The sequence below is a fragment of the Prionailurus bengalensis genome, chromosome A1, assembly GCF_016509475.1.
Source record: "Prionailurus bengalensis isolate Pbe53 chromosome A1, Fcat_Pben_1.1_paternal_pri, whole genome shotgun sequence".
Classification (NCBI taxonomy): domain Eukaryota; kingdom Metazoa; phylum Chordata; class Mammalia; order Carnivora; family Felidae; genus Prionailurus; species Prionailurus bengalensis.
Genome location: NC_057343.1, coordinates 206,629,881 through 206,654,545, shown reverse-complemented (window position 1 = coordinate 206,654,545; position 24,665 = coordinate 206,629,881). Strand labels below are relative to the sequence as shown.

At 35.4% G+C, this 24,665-nt stretch overlaps 1 pseudogene; it reads right to left on the bottom strand.

Annotated features, from left to right (window-relative positions):
- Positions 1 to 10,842: 10,842 nt before the first annotated feature.
- On the bottom strand, positions 10,843 to 11,088 carry LOC122494182 (annotated as a pseudogene).
- Between the last annotated feature and the right edge of the window lie 13,577 nt (positions 11,089 to 24,665).

Genomic DNA, 24,665 nt, shown 5'->3' with positions numbered 1-24,665 from the left:
TTTGATTGCCAAGTAATACTCCATTGTGTATGTATATCACATCTCTATCCATTCACACATTGATGGCCATGTGGTCTCTTTTCATAGTTTGGCTATTGTCGATAGCACGGCTATAAACATTGGGGTGCATGTGCCCCTTCCAAACAGCACACCTGTATCCCTTAGATAAATACCTAGTAGTGCAATTGCTGGGTTGTAGGGTAGTTCTATTTTTAATTTTTTGAGGAACTTCCATACTGTTTTCCAGAGTGGATGCACCAGTTTGCATTCCCACCAGCAGTGCAAAAGAGATCCTCTTTCTCTGCATCCTTGCCAACATCTGTTGTTGCCTGAATTGTTAAAGTTAGCCATTTTAACTGGTGTGAGATGGTATCTCATTGTGGTTTTGATTTGTGTTTCCCTGATGATGAGTGATGTTGAGCATTTTTTCATGTGTTGGTTGGTCATCTGGATGTCTTCATTGGAGAAGTGTATTTTTTCACTTCATTTTTATTTTATTTTATTTATTTATTTTTAATATGAAATTTATTGTCAAATTGGTTTCCATACAACACCCAGTGCTCATCCCAACAGGTGCCCAACAGGTGACTCCTCAATGCCCATCACCCACCCCCCCCCTCCCTCCCCCTCCCCCCCCCAGTCAATCCTCAGTTTGTTCTCAGTTTTTAAGAGTCTCTTATGGTTTGGCTCTCTCCCTCTCTAACTTTTCTAACTTTTTTTTTTCCTTCCCCTTCCCCATGGTCTTCTGTTAAGTTTCTCAGGATCCACATTGACTTCATTTTTAAAGGACATTTTTACAGGGTATAGAATTCTAAATTAACAGTTTTTCTTTTTTTCTCCAAGAACTTTAAGATACCATTACGTTGCTCACCTCTTTCATTTTTTTTTCCTGTTAACAGGGTAGGCATCATTCTCATCATTGTTCATTGTATGTAATATTTCTTTCCTTCCTCTGATATCAAGATTTTATCTTTATCCTTTAGGTTTCAGCCATACGATTATGATATGCCCAGTTGTGGTTTTCTTTGTATTTACTCTTCTAGGATTTCTCTGAACTTCTTAAGTTGATGTCTTCCATCAATTTTGGAAAATTCTCACTCATTACTTATGATATTTCTTTTTCTCTGTTGTTGTTTTTGTTCTGGGACTCCAGCTATGCAAATGATAGCCTATATGATAGTGTTTCACAGTTACTGGAGTTTCTGATTCCCCTTTTAAAAAAATGTTTTCTCTTTCTTTTTTAATTTGGATAATTTCAATTATCTTGTAATTCACTGATTCATGTGATGTGTTCAGTATGCTAATAAGCCCATCAAAATAATTCTTCATCTTTTTTTTTTCATTTTTAGGATTATCATCTGGCTCCTTTTTATAGTTTTCATTTTTATTCTATAATTCCCCATCTGTTCACATGTTACCCACCTTTTACATGAAATTTCTTAATATATTTATTATTGTTATTTTAAAATCCCTCTGATAATTCTAGTATTGGACCATCTTTGGATAAGGTTTTAATTGACTGTTTTCTCCCTTAAGAACAAGTCACTTTTTGTGTGTGCGTGATTGATGGTTTGATACAGAAGCTGAGGAAAATAATAGCTATACCCAGAAAAGGGCACATTCCTTTTGTCAGTCCACTAAAAAGAGGAGGTAAGTTGTGGGGAGATGAGTCAATCTCATCTGTAATTGAATTGAATCTTGGCTTGGCTATTTCTTTAGTTGGATTTATTTCACCACAGACTTCAATAATAATTTGTTCAAGGGATCAGAATTTTCTTTTTACCAGACATGTGTCTAGAGGATCTGTTTCCATTCTCCTGCTTTGCCTTCAGCCTTCCTCAGGTCCTGGTTGTCTGCATCTCAGAGGGATGTTCTTCAACATTCTTGCCTCTGCCTCCATCCAAAATCAGTCATTGCTTGGTACTCGCTGGGAATCCCAAGTACCTAAAGAGATCAGTTCATTCCTCCTCTGCTGCCTCAAGACTGCAAGAAACTCCCTATGATTACACCTCAGAGGAGAATCCCTTTCAGTTTTCTTGCCCCTCTCCCAGTCATAAGTTATCACTGTCTCTAACTCAGTGTTAGGCCCCGAGAACTCATAGAACTTGTCTCCCTTCTCCTTTCCTGCCCTCAGAGTTCATGAGGCTCTTCACAAAGAGCAGATCTTTCTCAGCATTCCTGCCCTTCCACTAAAATTAGGTGCCTGCTGCCTTGTATCAATCATCATAAAACCCCAGTGCTTGAAGGTTTCTTTCAGCATTCCTAACCTAGCCCCAGTATTTCTCATTATCACTCTGTGAAGGCCCATGAGGAAGTATTGAAGGTGGGCATACTCTGTCCTAAGGATTCTAAACTATCAAGGATTCTAAACTACCACACTTGGTCTACAAAATCAAAATTATTTTAAAAGTTCAGCAGTTTTCTTTTTACCTATTTCTCTGCAGGTTTCTCCTTTTCCACTCCTTCACTTAGGATGAAAGAAAACTGTTGGGTCTCTTCACTCCAGAGAGAGGTTTATAAGTTTCTGGATTTTATTAATTCATTATATATTTCCCCCCATATTTATCTCTCTGATGAATTTTTAATAAACTATGATTTCATTGGTTATCTGGCCTGTTACTGTTAGGCATTCTCTCTCTCTCTCTCTCTCTCTCTTTTTAAAGACTACATGTTAACTCAGTTATTAATGTCCATATAAAAGTCCCACATGAAATATTAGCAGATCACATTAAAAAATATACTATGACCAAATGATAAACATATCCACTAACATCATTGCTATTTTAACCTTGCACTTGAGCTATTAACCAATGCAATTAGAGGGAAGAAAAAAAAAGCAAAATGTTACAACTGGAAATAATAGGTGAAACTATCACCTAATGGTGATATGTGCTCCTAATATTTTATAATCTAATAGAATATTAGCATATATTAATAACCAAAAATCAATATTTTTAAAATATGAAAACCACAAGCAGAAGACATAATGGAAAATACAATTCCATTTACAATTGATATTAGATGAGCAAATATAGTATGGAATAAACATCATGACTGTGTAAATCAGACGTGAAAAAAATTTAAATATAAATTATAATTGAAAAATTTATAATTGAACATGTTCTTTTATAAAAAAACTTGATATTAAAAAGATGTTAATTATCTTAAAGTTAATTCAAGCATTATTATAATCCTAATCAAAATAATAATTGTTTTTTATTTTACTTATACTTATTTATTTTTAATTTATTTTTTAAATTTACATCCAAGTTAGTTAGCATATACTGCAACAATGATTTCAGGAGTAGATTCCTTAATGCCTCTTACCCATGTAGCCCATGCCCTCTCCCTCAACCCCTACAGTAACCTTCTGTTTGTTCTCCATATTTAAGAGTCTCTTTACTGGTTATGAATCTGTTCAAAATTTTCTATTTCTTCCTGTTTCAGTTTTGGTAGTGTATATGTTTCTAGAAATTTGTCCATTTCTTCCATATTGCCCATTTTATTAGCATATAATAGCTCATAATATTCTCTTATTATTGTTTTTATTTCTGCTGTGTTAGTTTTGATCTCTTTCATTCTTGATTTTATTTATTTGGGTCCTTTCCTTTTTCTTTTTGATCAAACTGGCTAGGGGTTTATCAATTTTGTTAATTCTTCAAATAACCAGCTTCCTGTCTTCTGCTGGTTTTGGGTTTTATTTGCTGTTCTTTTTCCAGCTCCTTAAGGCATAAGGTTAGCTTGTGTAGTTGAGATCTTTCTGCCTTCTTTAGGAAGGCCTGGATTGCTATATACTTTCCTCTTATGACTGCCTTTGCTGCATCCCAGAGGTTTGGGGCTGTGGTGTTATCATTTTCATTGGCTTTCATGTACTTTTTAATTTCCTCTTTAACTTCTTGGTTAGCCCATTCATTCTTTAGTAGGATGTTCTTTAGTCTCCAAGTATTTGTTATCTTTCCAAATTTTTTCTTGTGGTTGATTTCGAGTTTCATAGTGCTGTGGTCTGAAAATATGCATGGTATGATCTCGATCTTTTTGTACTTGTTGAGGGCTGATTTGTGTCCCAGTATGTGATCGATTCTGGAGAACGTTCCATGTGCACTGGAGAAGAATACATATTCCATTGCTTAGGATGAAATCTTCTGAATATATCTGTTAAGTCCATGTGGTCCAGTGTGTCATTCACAGCCATTGTTTCCTTGTTGATTTTGTGCTTAGATGATCTGTCCATTGCTGTAAGTGGAGTGTTGAAGTACCCTACTATTATGGTATTATTATCAATGAGTTTCTTTATGTTTGTGATTAATTGATTTATATATTTGGATGCTTTCATATTTGGAGCATAAATATTTACAATTGTTAGGTCTTCTTGGTGGATAGACCCCTTAATTATGATATAATGTCCTTCTTCATCTCTTGTTACAGTCTTTAAAGTCTAGATTGTCTGATATAAGTATAGCTACTCCAGCTTTCTTTTGATGGCCATTAGCACGATAGATGGTTCTCCATCTGCTTACTTTCAATCTGAAGGTGTCTTTAGGTCTCAAGTTGGTCTCTTATAAACAGCATATAGATGGATCTTGTTTTCTTATTCATTCTGTTTCCCTGTATCTTTTGATTGGAGCATTGAGTCCATTGACGTTTAGAGTGAGTACTAAAAGATATGCATTTATTGCCATTATGTTGCTTGTAGAGTTGGAGTTTCTGGTGGTGTTCTCTGGTCCTTTCCAGTCTTTGTTGCTTTTGTGTCGCGACCGGCATGACAAACACCGAGGTCAGGGTCCTGAGGGTAGGGGAATGCAAGAAAAAAGAGAGAAGAGAAAGTTTGGGAACAGGAGGGTCCCCTGGGCTGATGGCCCCAGTGACGGCTTTATTGTTGCTGTACACAATCTTTTATAATATAAGACTCATGGATCAGGTCATTCTAAGAATAAACAGGTTTCACATGATCACTGCCAGCCAAAACATTTAGTTCTGTATACCTTGTGAACTTTCTGAACGGGTCACAAGACCTTGTTGATAGATTGCTAGCAAAACACAGTTCCCATGTTTGTTTCTATCTGACTTGGGGTAGAAAAAGGGAGGTAGCATTACTGCCAACACCTGCAGACCACAGGCTTCAGGAATTAACTTTCTCAGCCTTGACAAGGCTTTCGTATGCCCTTGAAAGTGGGGGAATGGGAGGGGGAACCACCGGGTTGGCTTGAGTCAACAGGGAACGTTGCTTGACCTGGTCTCAGCCTGGCGCCGGGGCCGGGCCCCCCACACTTTTGGTCTTTTTTTTTTTTTCTGTCTTTTCTCCCTTCAGAGAGTGCCCCTTAAAATTTCTTGCAGGGCGGGTTTAGTGCTCACAAACTCCTTTAGTTTTGGTTTGTCTGGGAAACTTTTTATCTCTCTTTCTATTTTGAATGACAGCCTTGCTGGATAAAATTCTTGGGTGCATATTTTTCTGATTCAGCACATTGAATATATCCTGCCACTCTTTTCTGGTCTGTCAAGTTTCTGTGGATAGGTCTGCTGCAAACCTGTCTGTCTTCCTTTGTAGGTTAAGGACTTTTTTCCCTTGCTGTTTTCATACTTGCCTGAGTATTTTGTGAATTTGACTATGATAGACCTTGTTGATGGTCGGTTTTTGTTGAATCTAATGGGAGTTCTCCGTGCTTCCTGGATTTTGATGTCTGTGTCTTTCCCCAGGTTAGGGAAGTTTTTCACTATGATTTGCTCATATAACCCTTCTACCCTACCTCCTTTTCTCTCTCTTCATCTTCTGGGACCCCTGTGATTCTGATGTTCTTCCTTTTTAATGAGTCACTGATTTCTCTAATTCTTAAATCATGCCCTTTTGCCTTAGTCTCCCTCTTTTTTTTCTGCTTCGTTATTCTCCATAAGTTTGTTCTCTGTATCGCTGATTCACTGCTCTGCCTCATCTATCCTTGCTGCTGTGGCATCAATTCAAGATTACAGCTCAATTATAGCATTTTTAAATCTCATCCTGACTAGCTTTTACTTCTATCTCCACAGAAAGGGATTCTAATCTATTTTCAACCTCAGCTAGTATTCTTATTGTGATTCTAAATTCTTCTTCAGACATCTTGCTTGTATTTGTGTTGATTAAGTTCCTGGCTGTTGTTTCTTCCTGCTCTTTATTTTGGGGTGAATTCCTTCATTTTGTCATTTTGAAGGAAGAAAAGGAATTAATAAAGTAAAAAAAATAAAATTAAAGAATTAAAAACCACACACACGCAAAAATCAAATAAATATGCTAGATCCTAGGTGTATTTTGGTCTGGTTGTTGAAAGGAGGTTGATAGATTAGAGAAAAAAGGGAAAAGAGAAAAAAAAAGGAAAATGCTTGAAAATTGGAAAAATGAATACAACGAAATAGAATAAAATGAAATGAAATGAAGGAGGTAAAATAGAAGTTGAAAAATTTACAAAAATGCAAAAAATATAGGAGCAAAAAATTAAAGAAATTGTTTTTAATAAAAATTGAAAATAAAAATACAATTTTCACTTTTTGTATTCAGGAAAAAGAATATAAACAGAAAAGAAAAAAAATTGAATACATGGACCAGTGAACAGACTGAAATATGATTGAAATTACATCATTTTCCCCTAGAAGTCAAATTATGAAGCACTTTATAGTCTGTAAACTAAGCAGGCAGAGAGACTTGTGGTGTTCCTGAAGAGCAAGGTTGGCCCAGTTGGGTGGAGCTTAGTGTAACAGCTCCGTTCTCCACTAGATGGTGCTACTTAGCTTACTGGGGTGGATTGTTGTGGTGCTTGTAGGTGTGTATGCGCATGCGTGGGAAGGGTGAAAATGGCGTCACCCAGGTACCAAGTCTCTAGTATCGGAACTCTGTTCTCCCCAGTCAGCAATTGCGCATCTGTCCTTTGTCTCCCGTCTGTCTACTCCCCACTTTTACACTGTCCATAACCTAGCCATCAGGTTGCCAGGTGGCACTTCCCTCCTGAGTTTTTTTTTTAATTTTTAATGTTTATTTTTGACAGAGAGAGAGAGAGAGAGAGAGAGAGAGACAGAGCATGAGTAGGGGAGGGTCAGAGAGAGAGGGAGACACAGAATCTGAAGCAGGCTCCAGGCTCTGAGCTGTCAGCACAGAGCCCAACACAGGGCTCGATCTCATGATGGTTCATGAGCTGAAGTCATGGTGACCTGAGCTGAAGTCAGATGCTTAACTGACTGAGCCACCCAGGCACCCCATTTCCCTCCTGAGATAAAACCCTCACTTCCCAACCCCTCACTTCTGAGGGACTGTGGCTTTGACCTGCTCAGATCCTCTGGGGCAGGGTCTCACCAAGCAATGGCCAGGTGACGGCCACCCCCAGGAATGTTCGTGGGACATGCTGCTGCCGATGCCCAGAGACTATGGCTGGCTGCCAGCCCGCCCCAGTAAAAGTTCACATGATTTTGTAGCCACACTGTTTCAAGGATTATGGTAAGTCACAACACACATCTGGCACCAGGCTTCACCCTTAATGTCCTTGTTACAGCACCAGTGAATGTGGTTGATCTCTGAGGTCTGCTGGGACCAGGTGTCTTCATAGCCTCTACCAAATGTCCTCCCAGTAGGTGAGTTGCTTCTCCCTGTGTGTCCCGAGGACCCCTGGACTTCACTCTCTGCTCCTGGGGATTCTCCTTTCCCACCAGCGCACCACCAGTTATCGAGTGCTGGAGTTTCAGACTCTGTGCTCCTCCTGCTTATAGAGTCTTAATGGAATTTAAACCCTCTCTTTTTTCCTTTCTCCCTTTTTAGTTCAGTCCCTGTGGCTGTTTCCACTTTTCCACTTTCTCTCCAGCTGCTTTTGGCGGGGGTGCTTTTCCCGTACTCTCCCCCCATCTCTGTCCTCTCTCTACAAGCAAAAATAGCTTCCTGCCCTCCACAGCTTCTCTCTCCCCTAGTTCACCTCTCCCCACCATGTACCTGATGAGTTCTGTGGTTCAGGTTGTGCAGATTGTTGTTAATCCTCAAATAAGTTTTCTAGGTGTGCAGGATGGTTTAATGTTGATCTGGCTGTATTTCATGGACACGAGACGCAAAAAAACTTCCCTGCTGTTCTGCCATCTTGGCCCCTCCAGGAATGGCATTCTCTTATAACTTTCTACATTCTAAGCAGAAGGCGACACCTGGCATTTACATATAAATGATTATTTTTTCTCTCTCTCTCTCTCTCTCTACTCATACACACACATACACACACACACACACACGAATATATATACATACACACACCTATACACATGTATGTATATGTGTGTGTATATATATATGTGTGTGTGTGTGTGTGTATGTGTGTGTATACACACACTTTTGAAAAAAGTTATTCTAATTCACAAAAAATTTTTTGGGAATTCTTCTTTCATACTTTCTTAAAGTCATTCATCACAGTCCTTTGAATATCCTTAATGGTAGAAAATCTTTAGTTCCAAAAATCATATTTTCTCTAAAATAAAAATGGCATTCAAAATTAAGTTTGTAAATAATGCTGACAATGAAATTTAGTAATGTTTTATCATGAAAACAATGTAATTATAAAATAGACTGATTTTCTTATATGTCTCTTAAGCAACTTTGAAGGCAATTTTATACAAGCAGTTCAAAACTACTTTTGAGTGATAACAGCATAACTGAAATAAGAAAACTATTTCTAATGATGGCTGCTTAATTATAGAATAGTAATTTAAACCAAGTATTGAGGAACATGTAATTTTTAAGTTCATTTTTATTGCTCATATATCTAGTCTTGAAAAATACTTTAAAATATTTCGAATTTTAGGTGCACCTGGGTGGCTCAGTCAGTTAAGCATCCTACTCTTGGTTTTGACTCAGGTCATGGTCTCAAGCCCTGTGTTGGGCTCCATGCTCATAGTGCAGAGCTTTCTTGGGATTTTCTCTGCGCACCCCCCCCCCCCCATTCAGGTGCATTCTCTCTCTCTTTCAAAATAAATAAATACATTCAAAAAAATATTTCAAATTTTGTTCTTCTTGTACTGTTAATAATGCAATTCTGGGGCGCCTGGGTGGCGCAGTCGGTTAAGCGTCCGACTTCAGCCAGGTCACGATCTCGCGGTCCGTGAGTTCGAGCCCCGTGTCAGGCTCTGGGCTGATGGCTCAGAGCCTGGAGCCTGTTTCAGATTCTGTGTCTCCCTCTCTCTCTGCCCCACCCCCGTTCATGCTCTGTCTCTCTCTGTCCCAAAAATAAATAAATGTTGAAAAAAAAATTTTAATAATGCAATTCAATTGTTAATATATAGCTTACCATTTTATGGTTTTCTTTCTAAATGGAAAAATAAGTTATTTTTTTTTAGTTTTCTTGAAAACATGTCATAGCACATCTTCACTTTGTTTACAACTAATTTTAAATGACTTGTTTTAAGAGGAAGATAGATACATTTCATTCATGTAAACAAAAGTGGAAATTTTTGCAAAATTTTTTTTGCAAAAATACCACAGAAAAGCACTCATTTATGGGATCAGATGTGGCCAAAGTTCCCAGCAGAGGGCAGCACTCTATGTGAAATCAGAAGTTGCTAGGGAAATGCTTCTGAACTTTTGCCTCATGTGCCAGAGACAGTTATTGAATTTTATCTATTGAGTTTTAAACAGTTATGAAATTTTGGAACACTTTCTTTTGAGGCTGAATATTCTTACTAGGTGCTTATTTATTTGATTTTTTTTCTGTCAAATGGTAAAATTTAAGGACATAAAATAATAATGATTTATTGCAAATGTTCTGCCTTCTGTGTAAGATACAATTTCTTTTAATTGTTGAAAATGACTTCTTTTGAAGTTCACTTTGCATCTGCATGTATTAAAAATTGCAGGATTTATTGCATAAAACCATGTTTACAGCATTCTTACTTCTTATGGGTTTATGAGTGTCTTAATGTCCCCATTAACACATTCAGTTTTTTTGTTCTAAACTGTTTTCTTACGCTTTTTATTCATATGGAAGATTTTTCATCTGTCAATTTCCAACCAACAAATGTATTATTTTTGAGCTTAAAATTAAGTGTAATCTCATTTGCAAATGCTTTTTTTGCTGACTTATTTTATCTTTCTTTTTCTCTCCTGTAGTTCAATTCTGTATGCTCAGATATAGCAAGAAGAGGTTGGTGCCCTCACCAACATTCTGTAATCGTATCTTCTACATTAATGCCTAACCTAACTTTTTCCTTTCCTTTCTTTTCTTTTTTTTATTATAAAATATATATACTTACATTAGAATTTATAAAATATATTTGTACTGTTTAATTAATAATGAAAGAAAACAAAAACTAGTATAAGCCAAGTCAAAAAAAGAACGTTGGCAGCATCCAAGCACACCCACTTAGTTCCTGGCTTCCTCTCTAATTATAATCCTATCCCTCCAGCCTGGAGGTATCCACTATTCTGGCTTTGCAATAACCTTACCTTTTTTTTTATGCTTTTACAACCTATAAATGCATTCTTAAACAATGGTCTGGTTTTGCCTGTTTTGAACTTAATATGAGTGGAATCATAATATTGGAATTTTTTTCATATTTTAAACTTTTCATTTGCATATTAAAAATTGTGCATTCCAATAATTAAAATCATCTGAACACAGAAATGTTACTCTGATTAAATTGCATTTGCAGCTTACAGGACATCTTGTACCAACTTGGTTTTTATTCTAGATTTCACTGTTGTCCCATCTAGCTTTTTCCTTCACCAACATACAAGTTCTTTTCCTTCCCTGCCCAGCCAGACGTGCAGATGGAGGAGGCAGCCTCAGTGTTCCTTCTCAGTAGTTCTGATTCTTTGATGAGGGAAGGGGCCTCAGTCATTTAAATCTGATCCAACCTCTTTGCACATTATATTATTAAAGAGCTAAAAGAAGTGAAACAAGAAGGCAACGCTTGTGGAATGTACAGTGCATATTGGTGGCACACTTCTCATTACGATTTGCCCGCTTGCTTCTCCTGTTCAGTTGTTTCTTTTGAAGACAGTGGATTTTTCTCTTGTTTTTCTCCCTTCTTCAATTTTGACTTAATCGAGTTTCTCCATCTTAGCCATATGGGGTTTGTCAGACATGGTTGCAAAGGAAGCAGAGCAATGCTTTCCAGCAAGCAGAGTCCGATCTGCACAGTGGCTGCTGCCAAGTGCCCTGTTGGAATTCTTTTTATCCTACTTCTTGTGTTTACTATAGTGTTTGCAATGCCATCCATACTATAGCATTTGGCTATGTCATTTTCTTAGTGCTACACTGTTTCATTGTATTAACATTTCACAACTCATTCATCCTACTGTAAGTAGACATTCAGGTTGTTTGCAGTTTTTGGTTACTGTAAATAAGACTGCTGCTAATCCTCCTACACATGCATGCTGGGGCCTATGTTTATATGCTTTTAGGGTATGTACTGGCATTCTTTAATATTTCCCTGGTGAAAAACCTCTTGGATTTTGGTATCCAAACTTCAGAATATAAATGTCTTTGTAATAACACTTGTCAGCTGATGTTTTTACGAAAAATTTGTATTTATGTTCAAATGCAGTACTACATTTTAAAGAAAGCTCTGTGTGTGTGGGAGGGGTGGTTGTAGGGGAAGTCTTGAATTATATTCTAAGTAGAATTGTTAAGTGTTAACGTTTTGAAAGGAGCAGTTAGAATCAACAAAGGACATGTGTGATGGTTAATTTTATGTGTCAACTTGACTGGGATGGGGGTACCCAGATATTTGGTTAAACATTATTCTGTGAGGCTGTTTCAGGATAAGATTAACATTCAAATAGAGTGAATTAAACAGATCACCCTCTGCAATATGGGTGAGCTTCATCTAATTCACTGATGGTATGAATAGGAAAAAAGGCTTAGTAAAGGAATATTTGTTTTCTTTGCCTATCTTCCAGCTGGAACATTGGTCTTCTCCTGCCTTCAGACTTGGACTTGGACAAGAACTATACCATTGGCTCCTTCCTGGGTCTTCAGCAAATTCTTGGGTCTCGACGGCAGATCTTGGGACTTCTCAGTCTCCATAATCATGTGAGCCAGTTCCTTACAATAAATCATATCATATATAAATATCCAATCAATTGGGTTTCTCTAGAGAACCCAGACTAATACAGCATGTTGCTGTTGCTGTATACAAAATAATTGTTTGAAATAACCATATTGATCATTTAATGAACATTTCAGTCATTTTACATACTAACATGGCAGCTTGTCATGTATATATGTATACATATATACATATATATATGTATTTTACTGTGAATTAGTTATGTTTTAGGAAATTGGTTGAGGTTTTGAGTTAATATATAAAATGTTATAATTTTTCTTATTTAAAATATTGATAAATAGACTTTCAGTTATCATTGTTTTAAAAGTCTAATTTATAGAAATAGGTTTCTGATTTTAACTGGAGAATACCTAAAGTGGGAAATGCTATACCTAAAATGGAAATTCTGGGTCATAGACCGTATGTATCTTCAACTTGGTTAGATAATACCAAGTTGTATTGCAAAAGTATGGTACAAATATTCTTACCAGGTGTCTGTTGGAATTCTGTTGCTTACATCCTCACTGAGAGGGTAACCAAGTATCGCAATTTTTGAGGAAATGGACTGTTTTACAGAAAATGGTTGTTATAAAACATAGAAGGGAATATAGAATTGGAAAAAAATAATTTCACAGACCCAAATGATATTATAGATTATGGGAAGTATTATTAATTGCTGTCAAAAATCACTAAGTAAATGGTTGATGGGAAACTTAGTTAATTGCTAAAAGAAAGTCTCACACATGACTTTTTTAATAGCAAGGGAAACCTTATCTGTTCAGTGGAGAGGAAAAATAACTTGGTATAAGAATCAATCAATTGCAGCATTACTATTGTTTCTTCATAAAATAATATGTGCCTTTTGATATAATGTCACATGAAGTTACCATTGCCTATTAATTATTCTAGGCAACAATATTTAAGTTGGATTTATTATGCCTCATATAGAATGTGCAATTTACAAGAAATGTCGGATATAGACAAACAAGTTAAATGAGAGCATAGCAAAAAAACCAGAAAAATTAATGACGTTCTATAGGAGATAAATTAGGCTGGATTCTTTAAAAAGTTACTATAGTGAAAAAGACATTGTGGTTGATTATGAGAAACCAATGGACATAAAAACCAGATACAACTGACTCTACATTTGATATTTGAATGGACAGACCACCTATATGTGATATTTTGGGATCAAATGGGGACTTTTGAAAATAGTCTCAATATCAGAGGAGATAAAATGTACTGAAAGAAAAGTAGAGGTCATTTACTGCAAAAAGTAGGTTGAGGAAAAACATATGCAGTATGATTTTATATTGAGGTGAAACTGCAAAGGAGTGTGTGTGTGTGTGTGTGTGTGTGTTGTAAAGATCTGGAAATACAGAATTAAGGTAATTAGTAGTGGTGGTCTCTGGTGAGGAAGGATTGATTTCATAATTTTTTTCTAATTTTCTACAATGCATATATGCTGCTTTTGTAATAATTTTTAAAAAACGCAAACTAGATAATAAAAAGTTATTCAATCTAGTATGTCTCCTGGTAAAAATGAAGGTATAGAGACAAGTTTCTGCCTAATAATAATCATATGCATGACTAGCATCTTATATGCTACATAATCTTCCTGAAGTAGTGATCACTTTGATTATTATTAAAAAGACCACTCCATAGGGTCATAAATCATCTAGTGTCCTCTTCTTCCCCCTTGATTATGTGCATTTAATATGGATCTTAAAATAGGTACAACATGTCTTACTCTATTCTTCCAGCATTTATAGTTTTTGTTCCATCATTTTCATTGCTATTATAGTTTATTAAAGCAGAAATAAATTGATTGAAATAAATTATGAAGAGTTTATGTGCAGATCACTATAATTATGAATAATTTTTATGCTCCCATTTACTTCATTGTATGTATATATATATATATATATATATATATATATATATATACATACATGTATGTATTTTTAAAAACACAAACCTTTTCTTTCTCCTACTATCTCTTGGAAGCATGGGTTATAATCTGTCAGTTTTATTGCATCTTTATTTACATGAGAAATTCTTCTGTTTATTGATTTAATTATAAAACAAGGATTAGACAGTACTGATGCATGAATCAGGGAATATGAAAGTGACTAAATAAGGCTCTTTGTCCTCAAGGAAATCCCAATCCAGAAGGGAGAGGAGAAAAACAGGTGCTATATAGATCTGTAAACAAAATAATTTCCAAAGCAATATAATTTCATTCATTTTCTTCAGCAAATATTTATAAGTATTTAGATGCTAGTCTCTGTGCTAGATACTGGGCTTCAGAAAGAAAATACACTTTCTTCCCGTGAGTTACCAATGGTCCAAGATAGACTAATAAACAGAAAAACAGACTAATCACAATCAGTATGATTAGTAGCACTGACTCAGTGGTTTCTCAAATGGGGAGTATTTTGCTCCCCAGAGGACACTTGGCCATGCCTGGAGATATTTTTGATTGTCATGATTGGGGTGTGTGTGCCACTGGTAGCTACCAGGTAGAGGTCCAGGATACTCCTAATATCCTACAATGCACAGGACAGCCCTGCACAACAAAGAGTTATTAGGATAAAAATGTCAATAGTGCTACTGTTGAGAAATCTTATGCTAATCATTGTGTTTTGGGGTTTGTATAAGAGGTGTATCTAACCCAGTAAAGGTGAGTAGGGGAGAAGAGTCACAGAATGCTTTCACTGAATCTGGACTGAAAGTTGAGGAACAGCTGGACTTAACCAGACAGAGGACACCAGATGTGTTACAGGAGGTATGTGCGGAGTGTTGTGGGAACATAAGGGAAGGAAAGTCTAGTTTCAGGGGATGATGGGGAGTGGGCATGCAAAGACAATTGTCATGGAAGACTGCTCAGGGCTGTTTGAGCTTGTCCAAAAGGATTACTAGTACGTTGTCAATGGACATAGGTATGTGGGAGACGGTGTTGGAAAAGTTCTTAAATGTCATTTCAAATTGAGGTAACTCTGCCAAGAATCATTTTGAGAAGTGGTGTATTTTTAGTCCTATAAAACAACAAGACTGCGTATGCCAATAGTAATTCATTGTACTATAGGGGGTCATCATATTTTTTAGAAATCACATATTTAAAAAATGAATTTAACTCAGTTGCAGTGATGACATATGATATATTAATTGCAGCTTTAATTTCCAAATACTGTATTGGAGAATTTTCAGATCTATCCCTTATTAATTTCTAGTTAAATTCTGTTATGGTCAAAAGACATACTTTGTATGATTTCTATTCTTTTAAATTTGGTGAAGTTTATTTTAAGGGCCTCAGTATGGTCTATCTTGTTGAAGATTCCTCACACACTTGAAAGAAATGCTTACTCAGATGTTGGATGGAGTATCTTATAAATGTGAATAATATGACATTATATTAACAGATTCATTGGTAGTGTTGCTTATGTCTCCTGTATCTCTACTGATTTCCTGTCTATTTGTCTTAGCAGTTACTGAGAGGAGTGTTGAAGTCTCAGACTGTAATTGTGGACTTATCTATTTCTCCTTTCAGCGCTCTCAGTTTTTGTTTTATGTATTTTGAGGTTATGTTGTTAGGAGTGTACATAGAATTGTTAGCTCTTCTTGGAGAATTGACCCATTCATTATTCTCTGATTTTTCTTTTAAATATTGGTAATAATCTTTGTTCTGAAGTAACTTTGTGTGATAGGATAGCTACTCCAGCTTTCTTTTCTTCGTTTTTGCATGGTATATCTTTTCTCATCATTTTACTTTTAATCTATCTGTGCTTTTATATTAAGGGGGTTTCTTACACATAGTGTATACTTAAAAAAAAGTCCAATTTAACAATCTCTGTTTTTAATTAGTGTGTTTAGAACATTCACAATTTATCATTTTTAATAAGGTTAGATTAAAATCTATAATCTTACTTTCTATTTGTTTTATCTGTTCCTCATTTATTTTATCCTTTTTCACTGCTTTTTGGTTTATTGAACATTTTTCTTATGATTTAGTTTATCTTCACTATTGGCTGATACATTTATACTTAAATTTTTTTAGTAGTTGCCCTAGGATATATCTTCAATTAATCAGAGACTGCCTTCAAATAATATTCTGCTTCATGTGCTTTTCATTATATAGTACTGACTTTGAAAGAGTATACAATCACACCTATTACTAATTACATTATTAAAAGTTCTGAAAACTATATACTTTAGTCTGTGTCTAACAAATGCTTAACGACTGCCTCGCAGGACAGAAAGAAAAAAAAAAGCCCTGCTTTGTAGTGTTTGATGGTTTCTGTGGCCTAACCACTCCAACCATGGCCAATTTCAAGCAACCACTGTGACTTCACTGAATGTGGAGATAAGAAAAAAAATGAGCACAGTCATTGCATTGAGTCAGTACAAGCCTGCTCCAGTATGCACTACTTATCCGATTAGGTTCTCTTTTCTTGTTAAGACCTATCTTTGGTTTTTGGTTACTATTGATTTTTCTAGGACCTGCTACTTTAATTCTAAGGCTTTCCAATGTCCAAGGAATCTGCAGCTACAAGGTTTCACCCTTTTGCAAATTTATATTCTCTTATTGCTAAAGACTTCAGTTTCATTAAAAATTATTATATCCCCCTCAGAGGATTTCTTTCTACTTTCAAAAATATATCCAGAGGCTCCCATATACCAATTTGTATCAACTGTACCCAAAGCAATCTAAACTCAGAACAAAACAAGGAGATGCATCAAGCCATTTTGCAATTAAAAGTTGTTTATGACAGCTAGCCAGGAGTCAACTGCCCTAACCTTGGGGCTTAGAGCAAATTTAATTTGGGGAAAGGATCTGGGAGGGTTAAAGAACAGCTTTTGCATTTCTTACCAAGAGAATATGACTCATTGGATTGATATAGGTTAGCTAGAAGGTCTGTGTTTTAAAGATCTAAAAATAGCTGCCTTGGTGCTCACTCATAGCCAGCTACTAACTCTCCCTGGGTGAGTCAAGTGGTGACTGTGGCCTAATAAGATGACATCCTAAGTTGTTATTTACAACAGGGCAGGGGAAATGGAACAAATACTGAACATTTGGAACCTTCTGGGAGAGTCTGTTGTGAAACAGTCTTAAGAGTATTTCAATTCCAGTGTCTCTTTATAGAACAGAGAGCCTGAACCGCTCATGGGAATGCTAAAATAAAGATTTGGGTGGGGGTTATGTGTTGAATAGAAAAATTACAGAAGCTAGTGCTCAAGACTTTTGACTGAGAACTCAAATGCTGAGAGACCAGGAAGGGTCATAAAGACACTACAGTATATATTCAGGATACTATTTTGAGTAATTGTGGACTTTACTGAGCAAACAGGCTAATAATTTCTTGTGCTATCATTTCTCCATATTCTAGGATGAAAGCAGTAAAAAAGGATTGAAAGAATCTTGAGGCTAATTTCTTATTGCTTACTCCCTTTCTTTTAATCTCCCTATGCCATGCCATCACTATTTTATCAACATTCTTCTAAAGGAGAAATGGGGGAGGCGCCTGGCTGGCTCAGTCCGAAGAGCATGTGACTCTTGGTCTTGGAGTCGTGAGTTCAAGGCCCACATGGGGTGTAGAGGTTACTAAAAATAAATTTAAAAAAAGGAGAAATTGAAACATAAAACACCATCATTATGATAAATGAAAGCATGAAGGCAGGAGTTGTAAATCATTTAGATTTTCTTAGGAATAGTGATTCCAAAGCATTCCTTAGTTAACTACTATTGCTATCAATCATCTTGACAGCCAAGAAATTCAGATTTGGGTTTTTTCCCCCTAAATGTATACTTTTATCATCCTATGAATTAAAGAATACCTGTTTAGATTTATCCTAATAATAGCACCTTAAACCCACAAGAATGATTTTAAGTTACATTATAGCTACTTCCACATTGTCTTGTTTCTTTTAAGCCATGTATTTTTTCTAAGATAAAAGAAATTTGGGGTTCCTGGATGGCTCAGTTGGTTAGGCATTCAATTCTTGATTTCAGCTCAGGTCATGATCTCACAATTCATGAGATCAAGCCCCACACTGGCTCTGTGCTGGTGGTGCAGAGTCAGCTTGGGATTCTCTTTCTCCCTCTCTCTCTGCCTCTCCCTGCACTCATGCACCTGTGCTGTCTCTCTTTCAAAATAAATAACTAAACTAAACTAAGAGGAATGCATACTCATTATCTAAAAAATTGGAAAATACAGATAACACTTGTAAATAAAACAGAAAAATCAACCATTACTCTAACACTGAGAGAGAACTACTGTTAACATTAATGGTATTTTATCTGCATCGCCTTATGCATATAATTTTTTTTTAGGTTTATTTATTTTGAGAGAGAGAGGGAGCATGTGTGTGCAAGTGGGGTAGGGGCAGAGAGAGAGAGGGAGAGAGAGAATCCTAAGCAGACTCCACACTGTCAGTGCAGAGCCTGACGTGGGGCTCAAAACTAACAACTGTGAGATCATGACCTGAGCCAAAGTCAAGAGTCCCTTAACCAACTGAGCCACCCAGGTGCCCCTGCGCATAAATACTTTTAAAACTTGGAGTTATACTGTATATATACAATTTCAAACACTAACATTTCTACCAATTCTATATAAAAGATACGTTCCTTGTCCTATAGAATGTTTAGACTCTAGTTTTATTTGCTAAGTTGTATTCTGCCATACAGATGCTTCATAATGTAATGATGCTTCAAATATTCCATCAGTAGAGTTCCCTTTTCTGTAATTTTAAAATTCCTTATCTCTAGTCCTTTATCTCTAATTTCAAAATCCAAACAGCTGTGAAAATAAAAGTGTTTTTGGAATTCATCTGAGGGCACCTGGGCTCAGATCTAACTTGGTGACAAGACTCACCAAAACTGATGTGAGGCTATTGACTATCTGTGTTTGTTCCATTAAAAAATTTTTTTTAATGTTTATTTATTTTTGAGACAGAGACAGAGCATGAATGGGGGTGGGTCAGAGAGAGAGGGAGACACAGAATCCAAAACAGGCTCCAGGCCCTGAGCTGTCAGCACAGAGCCCGACATGGGGCTCAAACCCATGAACCGTGAGATCGTGACCTGAGCCGAAGTCAGATACTTAACTGACTTAGCCACCCAGGTGCCCCTGTGTTTATTCCATTTAAAGGGAGATACTTCCAGGAATAAATATTGATAGATTATGGGGTGTTGCCCTAAAGCTGCAGGGGCTTAGTCTATGCATTATGAAGTCCAAAAAAAAAAACGATGAATCCCCCAAAAATTCCTCTCTAAGGGTTTCAGATAAGAGATCATGAATTTGTTTTAGATATTTTTGTTTTCATAAATAATATTGCAATGAGCATTTCTGTGCTTACATTTTTTTATGTACTTAGTATAATTTCCACAGGGCTACGCTTTACTGATATAAAAAGAAGTGTTGAACATTATCAAGCCTCAAGTTTTTTACTTATTCCCAGAAATAAGCAATATAAAAGATGGCTCAGTCTATGACATTCTTACTTGGCTTAGTAATTAAAAATTGGACTTATTCAGTAGGCATCCCCAAGTTTCACTGCTAATATAATTTATATGTCTTTGATGAATAGCAAACTTAAAATTTATTTATATTAAAAAATTATATTCTCTGAGTAATAATCCTTTGCTCATTTTTCTATTGGATTGCTAGTGTTTTTCATAATAATTTATATTTTTGACAAAATTAATTCCCTTTCTGTATTATTTATGTTAGACATTATTCTAATTTTTCTACTAATTTTGTTTTTGATATTTCATGTAGTTAAATATATTGATTTTGCAATTATGTATTTTATTTTAAAAGCATAATATTTGCAATATACAATATACTCTGTATTATCTATAAAACATAAAATAATCTAAATCAATATATAATTAACATCCTTAGTAGCTCGGTTTTTGCCTGCTACATTTGCTGAAATTCAAAGGAGAGTATATTAGAGACTTCTAATGCTACCATCTGTGTCAATTTTTAAAGTGTATTGTAGTTTTAGGGAGCCTGGGTGACTTAGTGGGTTAAGCATCTGACTTCAACTCAGGTCATGATCTCACAGTTTGTAAGTTTGAGTCCCCGGGCTCTGTGCTGACAGCTCAGAGTCTGGAATCTGCATCAAATTCTGTGTCTCCCTCTCTCTCGGCCCCTCTCCTGCTCACACTCTGTCTCTCTCTCTCTCAAAACTAAATAAACATTAAAGTGTATTATAGTTTTTATATTTGTTATTATATGAGAAAATTGTCCATTACAGGAACATTCATAATAATAGACATAACTTTATTATGAATTGAAATATTTATCAATTTATTTATTTATTTTTATTTATATTTATAATGTATTTACTTGAGTTTTCCTTTGTTCAGTTTTACTATCATTACCTGTCTTTCTTTGTATTTACCTTATTATATATATCTTGACCTATCACTTTTCTTTTTAGCTTATTTGTGCCATTTTGTTTAATATTCTTTAAAATAATTTTACAGTGCTGAATTTAAGCTATTTAGATTTACTGTTGCAATAGGTATATCTGTTCTGTTGCGTTTTCTGATTCTTTTATTAATTCCTTGGCATTTCTCTCTTTTATGCCTTTTTAAATATGTCATGTGTTTCCCCAGTATTTGTGATGGTAAATGTCCTATTTTAAAATTTCACTAGTATTATATTTAAATTAAAAATATTTATTTTGTATCTAATTGTCTGATTCCATAATTGCATGTTGTTATTTGAGTTCCCATGACGTAAATCCCATAACTTAACTCACTTTCTTTCCCTTCTCTCTACCATTGTTAATATAATTTAATATGTTATTTTCCTAATATAACCTAGCAGGAGAGAGGTACTAAATAAAAAAAATTAGAAAATATTGAGATTGCCATCCATTGTGATTCTCAGACTTATCCATGGGACTTGCAATAGATTCTAAGAATAAGTTTTTCATCAATTTTGTTCTCAGTGTTGTTGTGATATTATGTTTTTGTGTTTTTGTATTTTACTTGGGAAATGGAAGAAACAATTTGAAAATAAAAATCTGATAATGTTATCCAGACACAAAGTGGGAGCTTTTATTTTTATTATAATTATTTTTTATTATAATTATTTTTTAATGTTTATTTATTTTTGAGAGAGGGAGTAAGCGGGGGAAGGACAGAGAGAGAGGGAGACACAGAACCTAAAGCAAGCTCCAGGCTCCAACCAGTCAGCACAGAGCCCCGGGCCCCCAGGACTTGAATCCACAAACTGTGAGATCATGACTTGTCAAAGTTGGCTGCTTACGGTGGGATGAGAGCAGTCCCCAATCCTTAAGATAGTTTGGAGAGGATTTTAGAGCATGTTTAGGTAATTTAATTTGAGATGACTTTCTAGTCCTATGTCTATTTCTCTTACTTCTTGGCTCCACTGTTTGGCATAACCACCCAAAGCAAAGTTTACTATATTTTTGACTAAGAACAAAAAAAGCTATTGACTGTAAGATTGCTTTCATTTGGGGGATGTATGTGGGGGGGAAGAGAGGGAAAGGAAGATATAAAAACAAAGAAGGACTGAATCATTTTAAGATAATTTACTTGAGTTATTTAAGGACAAATGTAGCCTTCTATTCATTTTCTTCCATTCTGAAATAAAATTGAGCTTTAATGAGCTTAAGTCCAGGGAACAAAATGTGATGCTACCACTTATATTCATGTATCAAACTCATGAGGTGCTTCAGTGGAATGATTCTCAGAATTGTGTTTGGGATGTTTGTATGAACTTTTTGAATTTCAGTCTTTTACTCAAGTGTTAACTCTAGGCAACATAGTCCACAGACACAGAGTTATAATGTTATTAGCTCTCAGAAAACATAACAACACAAAAGTGCAAACATGTTCTAAGGTTTGTGAGTTCTTAAATACTTCTGTTGTTGATTTTTTTCATATAATAGAATAATACAGCTTTGGGTAGAAAAATAATAAAATTGTAATATTTATGTAAATTTTGATTTACTTCCTATTTTCATTGCCTTTTGCCTTAAAATGGTAATGCTACTGTCATCCTGATATTTATAGAAAACAAAATGTCCTCCAATTTGAATCCATTTAGGTTTAATCCCTGAGTTTAGTTTCATGCAATGAAATGCTACATTCTCTCTAACTAGAAAAAAGAAACAAATAACTTATAGAGGTTTGTTTATGAATACACTGTAATCTAAGAATGAGCAGTGTTTTTATGAAAAAAAAAACAGACCTTTATGATTGTAATCCAAATGAGAGGCAATTAGGCTTGTTTTTATTAGAGATTAGTACATCATGTTAGTTTAGTTTAGAAAGACTTAAAAAAAATAAAATGGGAATCATAAATATCAGCTCCATCACTGCTTAAACAGAGCAGCCATCACTGCTGTCAACCTTACGTCTTTGTTCATGACACATCACATCTTTGAATTATCAATGTTGACCTGACCTGGCTGACCTAGAAATTGAATAATTATTTCAAAGGATTTTATTAAATGTCTGTCTATTCATGTTCACATATATTCAGTTTTTGTTGGAAGGTCCTCAAATTTCTGAGTTCAGTTTAGGCACTGAACTACTATAGAAATGAAAAACTATACAGAGGTGTAAATAAACTTATGAGGGCTATTAGTGTAGAGAAATGGCCTTAACCCTTTCTGACATTTATACAAGCTTGAATGTCATTTCATTATGTTTTTGCAGCATCTATGGATTACAAGCTATGGTATATGTTAAGAATATGCAATGTTCAAGTAAATTAATGAAATACTTGCTTATTTTTATTTTTATCCTTTCTGTATAATGAAATGAATCACATTTCTGTTAGAGGGTTTTCATGAAATATCGTGTAGCTCCCTTTCACTTCTCCTGGGTCTGTTAGAAGATTAGCCTCTTTCATAGGTCACATCATGGGAAAACACTATGAGAAGGGCAGAAGAGAAGTTAGGAAACATCTTGTGTGTTAGCTTATCCTATAGTGTAGCTAAATACCATCTCTGCATATTCATTTGGCATCAAGTCCTTCAGGATATGGGAGAAGGGGGTGGAGTAGAGAAACAGTGACAGCAGATGTGCAGGAAGATGTAAGTCATGTGAACTTTTTCCTTTCTTTCTTCTCCATCTCATTTAATTGCCATTTATCTTTCCCATGGCTCAGACCAAAAGTCTTGGAGACAACCTTGGAGACAACAAACTTTCTTTCTCTCACCCCTACTACTGATTTCTTAGAAATCAGTTGGCTCTAGTTTTAAAATTTATTTATCCAACAGAGAAACAACAACAAGAGATCTGAACAACAAAATTAATAACTGAGCTATGTAGAACACAGAACCAACAATGACAGAATTTATCTTCCTTTTAATGCCCATGAATGTTTAGCAAAATTGACCATATGATGAATTATAAAGCAAGGTGCACAAATTTCAAAGGATGGGAATCTTTCAGTGTATTCTCAGATTACAGTAGAATTAAGTTAAATGATTTAAGAAAGAAAAAAATGAAACTATTATGATACTAACATTAAGCGTCATACCAGTGAACCTAATGAATCTCATTCACACTAAAGACTTTTCAGTTTGCATTAGCAGGGCTCCTTGTACCTTAATTAGTTATTATTATCGGCTATCCTTAATAAGAAATGCTGATGTAAAAGTAGATTCAGATGTCACCAACTCAAGAAATAGCTCAAGAGGTTGATGTCTGTGTAAATAAACACATTAGATATGGTTAATGTAATTAAACTTGGAGTGGTATTTTAAAGTCAAAATAGCTATTAATTTACAACTTAGCTCAGAACTTAGCCATCTAAATTTGCTTAAGACCTTAGCAAGTTGTTGTAGAGACAAATGGAAAGATATTAGGTTGCTAAGTGATTACTGTAATTTTGATAATTTTCTTTAAAGCTCTGTTTGTGTACATTAAAATATGTTTACCTTGGAGTCTTATTGCAACCTGATCCAATTAAACAATATCAATATCAGAGTGCACACCCAATTAAAACAAGAGGAGTCAGGTGTTATTTCTTTATTGAATTTTTTGAATTACTCTAGTCAGAGATGCCTACTCAGTAATGATTTACTAATTGAAGAAGCATCTCTTCAAACTATCTCCCTATTGCTCCCTGTGTCAGCACCTGCTTTTCATTCATCCTAGCTTAAACATTCTACCTTTGATTGAGACCTAAGATTACCACTAAAATGCTCATACTCAGGAAACATGTCTATTAGCTATATAACTCCTTGGTCTTGCCAATATAGGCTTTAACATCAGTTTCTCCAAAACCAGGGGAGAGGAAACATGGCAGGTACAGAATGTGTATGTCTGGCGTGTGCATACTGGCTCTAGAAGGACCTAGTAGTTACAGTAGTTATGTCTAAAGTGGGATTTAGATGTGGGTTAGCATCTTCCTTTACTTGGTGCAAAAATGCCATCATCATAAAAATGCACTTACAATTTTAAGATATGACTAAGTAGTTTTAAATACTACACAGTTAAGTGGCCAATTTCAATGATCCTCCCTTGATCTTACCACTTTTTTTATAACTGCATTTTTAAAATTCTGTATGTCCCATATACCAAATCTGATTGTTAAAATCTTGGAATAAAACCTAAACTGCCTGGTTTTATT